The 5,039-nt window shown below is 38.4% G+C and overlaps 1 non-coding gene and 1 pseudogene across 1 annotated transcript; one reads left to right on the forward strand and one right to left on the reverse strand.

Annotated features, from left to right (window-relative positions):
- Positions 1-1,185: 1,185 nt before the first annotated feature.
- Positions 1,186-4,698, reverse strand: LOC124975857 (60S ribosomal protein L7a-like; annotated as a pseudogene).
- On the forward strand, positions 3,967-4,039 carry Trnap-ugg (transfer RNA proline (anticodon UGG)). Its single transcript has one exon. It is a non-coding gene; the product is annotated as a tRNA-Pro (tRNA).
- Positions 4,699-5,039: the final 341 nt, after the last annotated feature.

Below are 5,039 nucleotides of genomic sequence, written 5' to 3' on the forward strand. Positions count from 1 at the left end.
GCACTGCATCTGTCAACAACTTTCAGAAAAATTTGGATTTTCATGCCCGTTTCCTATAGGGATTTCTGTGAGAATTGGGATCCTCCAGAACACTCATTGAAGAAGTGAGTGTTCTCTCTGGGAGTGTCTGCAGATAAGCAGGCAGCTTTTCTATTCAAAATATCTGACAGAACCCAGAGTGTCCACAGACATTGTGCATTATTGTGTTATGGAACATTGTCTGCATTCATTGTTCTTGTTTGGTAGTTGCTTTACACACTGCATAGAGGATATATTCTAAAGTACAGTTCTTGGTCTTAGTATAAGTATAAAAATAAGTGCAGTTGTGTCTGTGTATGTGTGTGTGTGTGTGTGTGTGTGTACTTGGTGGTAGACCAGAGGGCTGTACCTTAACTGATGGTGCAATATTTAATTATATAGTCCAAAATATTGTTTCAATTTTTATAACAATTACAGATATTTGATGTGTTACTTATTTAAACTAGTTTAATTTCTTGAGTTGCCCAAACATGCATTTTAAATGTATATCTATGTAACCAGAGATCTTCATTCGAAAGAGAAAATGAAACAGAAAAAATAAAGATAAACTGAACTATATTTAAATTATTATATTAAGGAATATTATATTAAGTAAAATATTAAATTATATACATATAAAATGTTTATGCAAGGAAGTGAAGTCAAGCCTAAAATTAAATTGTGTGATTTTTACACAACTATTATTATATATTACAAACCATGGAACTGAACATCCTTTGTGGATGAATTTTGTGGTTAATAAACTGTTAAAATACAAATGATACACACACACACACACACACACACACACACACAGACACACAAATCCCTAATGGTATTATTGACTAAATGCCAAAATTTCATTGAATTATCATTCAGTCTTGATGAAAATTTTCAGCTAGCGTAGCGTGCTGGGATTTGACACTAGGTTGGAGGCAGCAGCAGCCATGCTTCCCCAGGATTGCGGGGTCTGGATGGAGAAGCGGTTGGCCAGTGACCCGGACTGCTAATTTCTGTCCGCTTCTGTCCGCGAGGCACTGCCGCAGGGCCATGGTGGCCTCGCCTCGCGCTTGGCGCATGGCCCGTGGGGGGACCCTGCGAGTGACTGTCTGGGTGCTGGGGTGCGGCCAGATAGGGGTTGCTACCACTGGCACCCTGCTGCCTGACCTGCCAGGCCGAGCGCTGGTAGCTGCACCTGGTCGCCCTTGCCCTGCCACTGCCCAGAGCTGGTCCAGGGACCCATGGCGCCTGGGCGGGCAAGGAGGCCCCCAGGGACTGGGGCAGGAGGAGACGCCGCTGTGGGGGTCCGAGGCGAAGGATAAATACTGTAAATACTTTTAAAAGCTGGATGTTGTTAAGGATTATGACAAACAGTAGTGAATCATGCATCTTGTGCAAAGAACCAGGGTTATAAGAAAGTTGCACCCTCATGACCTAACCATCCTCCAAAGTCCTCACCTCCTAACATTATCACCTTGGGGATGAAGGAAACATTAGAAGTTGGAGGGAATATAATGCTTAGAAAAAATGATAGCATTTACTTTGGAGATTATTTTCCATCTCAATTTTAAAGAACTGTGCCATTGTTTTTGTAACATCTGTTGTTGCTATTCTAATTTTTTAAAATCCTTTTTGTTACCTATTATTTATATGGGGGATTTAAAAATCTATTCTTGAATTTGTGGTGCAGCTCAGTGGTGGCATATTTACTGATATGCAGTCCCTGGATTTATTTCCAGCACTCAATTAAATTCAGTTATTTGTTAATTTATATTCACCAAGTGTGTCATCCAATAGGATACAACACACGACTAACTCAAATGATGCATAACCTTCATAATTTAAACTTCAGTTATTAGGAAATATCTCAGCTTCTTCTACCCACTGGATGAAGGACAATTTGTTCATTTTATATACAGAAGCCCAACAACATACATGTGAGTTTTTTAGCCTTTGCCTTTTCCAACTTGGCAATGTGAACCATGGATTTTGGACCCAGGATGCTGCCTTTCCAGTGGTGAAGGCTCTCATCACATCTGTCATTGGAGTTGGTTATGATAGCTTCCACCAGCTTAGCCAGAGCTCCTTTGTATTCTGAGTTACCCTGTGTGAAGGTAACAGTGATGTATGTCTTCCAGTGAACCATACATCCCAGCCTGGCCTTACCCTTGATGATGCAGTAAAGGGACTCCCATCTTGTGACAGAAGGCAGGAAGGAAGACAACCAGTTTGATTGGATCCATGTCATTTTCAGTCACCACCAGCTGAGACTTCTTGTTCTCCACCAAAGTGATGACGGTATTGACCTCTGCTCGAAGGACAGTCTCTTCACGGGGACATCCCCTTTGCCAGCAGCCTTTTTCTGAGCCCAGGCCAACAGCATCTCCTTCTTCTGCTCATCTCTGGTCTGTATTTGTTGGCAAGCTTAAGCAACTGGGTGACTATTTGGGTAAAAGGCCTGGGTGAACTAGTTAATTGTGAAGCACTTTCAGCTGCTTATAGAGAATAGCTGTTTGCTGCTGCAACCAGATATAGCGGGGCCATTTTACAAAGTGGGTAAGGTCCCTTTGTGGCTAAATGTTCTCTCCAATGCAGATGTTCTATGCCGTGTGTGTATGTGTGTGTGTGTGTGCATGACTAACATTTACTATTTATTCATTAATCAAAAGTGCGCAGTACAAGCCCTTTATCCCAGTCCACGTACTCAGTAAAAGATTAACAATAAACCCTGGATGACACATACATAATATTTTGGCATTATTTAAACATTTAAAAACAATTTATATTTAGCATATCACATGACTACTTTTGCTTTTAACAAAGTAATAATCAGACATGGTATCAAATACATATAATTTTTCATTTAGAAATAAGAATAACCCTAAGATTACAATAACAAAGTTTAACCCATTAATTCTAAACTATCTTCATTTTTCCTTCTTCAAGTTGCTGTTCCATGTCTTAAACTGAACTGGTCAAATTTGAGCACATTTCCATTTGGAGTGACAGACTTTCATTCAGAGCAATAGATTTTCAATGTTTCTTTGAAATTTTAAAATGTTGGTAATTCCATATACAGTACCATATCACATAACACAGAGGTATTAACAGTAATCATGGAGTATATTTACTCCATGGTTATTTTATAGAAAGTCTCTGCAAGTTGTAAAATATGACTCACTGACAATGGGGGCACTGCTTAGATAGATACATGATAAAATCTTTCACTATAAACAGTTTCAGTGTTAACCTTTTCTACATGAAAATCAAAGTCAAAATGATCATTATTTTAAGAACATTAAATGACTCTAAAACACAATACACTTTTTTTTTTTCTTTTGATGTTGCTGAGGATTAAACCCTGGGCCTTGTACATGCTTGGCAAGCATTCTAACACTGAGTTACTTCCCCAACCCTCAAAATAAACTCTTAATAGTATTTGCAGATTGTTTAAGAGTTCAAAGTAATAAAAATGTAAGTTTCATCTTTTTTTCTGCAGATTATTATAAAAGGATTATAGCCATAATTCAAGTGACTATTTACAAGGTAAGTAATGATTTGAAAATATGCTCAATTTAAAGGTCACATGTTGAAGGTTTAAGAATTAAATATAATAATATAAATCACTAGTTAGGTTAACAAGAATGCTTTATGTGCAGTACACTCACTTTTCAGGAGTGCAGAGAAGTTTAAAAGCAAAAACACCAGCTGGTGGGGCAGAGGGGCAGGCTGCAAGTCTGCACATTTTGACCCCCTCCAAGGGTTAGAGTACACCTCTAATACCATAACTAAAGCATGTCAAAACTTTAATCATAAGTAGTTGCTGCTATGAAAATCAGAAAATGGTTACCAGCATTTAAACTAATGTTAGGGTACACTGCCCAAGAAAAATGGAACCCCAGAGAGAGAACATTATTACATTGTATAAGAATTGCCATTTTGTGGGCTGGGGATATAGCTCAGTTGGTAGAGTGTTTGCCTTGGAAACACAAGGCCCTGGGTTCAATCCCCAGTACCGCCACCCCTCCCAAAGAAAAAAAAGAATTGCCATTTTGTGCTACCAAACATGCTATGCTAGGCAACTGTTGGGGTACAGAGGTGAAATTTTCTCATGGGAGAAGCATTTCCTACATGACATGGAATCTTAGGGTAAAATAGAATCTGTTTGGTCATTGTCCATATAGCCTGGCCCATAACAAAACCAGGACTAAATATTTTGCTAAGAACTTCTATTACTAACTTAATAGAAGATTTATATAGAAAAGGCTAATGTATTTAGATACAATGCCTATTAAGTGTATGTGACAAAAATGAAATATGAGGATTATGAATTCAAATTTTTCAGGCCTCTAATATTAGACATTTTTATCCATATATTGGCCACTTCTTCAACAGAAGCCAATTCTCAAATGTGAGTCACAGACTCAGTGAATATACCTGCATCTCTCCCAGGATTGGGAGACCTTAGGATATATGGGTGAGCCTTCAATGTTCAAGGAGTATGGGCAGATAAAGGACTGCAACAGGCAGTTAGCTCGTATTTTCTATTCCAGACATTTCTGCTTTCAATACTTTACTAGCTGTGGATAGAGCTGGGAAGGCTTCCAGTGGGCCTCTGCAAGACACATCTTTACTCTGTGGTGTTCATTTATCCAAGATTCAATTTACCTGTGTTAACATTACCCCTTTATCAGCACAAATAATTAAGAGTAGGTTATAGTATTTCAAGAAATTGAGCACAACACCAAGAAGCACAAGGAGGAGTGCAAGCAGTCAATATTGGATTATATAGTGAGACGATGCCTTTACAATGTTTATGGCCTATAATGTTAACTGAATAAAGGGGGAAACACCCTGTGAGTGTCGCACAATTGTATCAGACTATTAAACAGTACAATAAAATAGAGAAGCTTATTTAGTTCTCACAAATAATTTCGCAGATCTGTACAGTGAAAAGTTAGACTGACCTAGGGGTAAAAATCCTTACACTGAGAACAAAATATCTTTTAGTCCCATAAATC

This window comes from Sciurus carolinensis, unplaced genomic scaffold (genome assembly GCF_902686445.1).
Source record: "Sciurus carolinensis unplaced genomic scaffold, mSciCar1.2, whole genome shotgun sequence".
In the NCBI taxonomy this organism is placed as follows: Eukaryota; Metazoa; Chordata; class Mammalia; order Rodentia; family Sciuridae; genus Sciurus; species Sciurus carolinensis.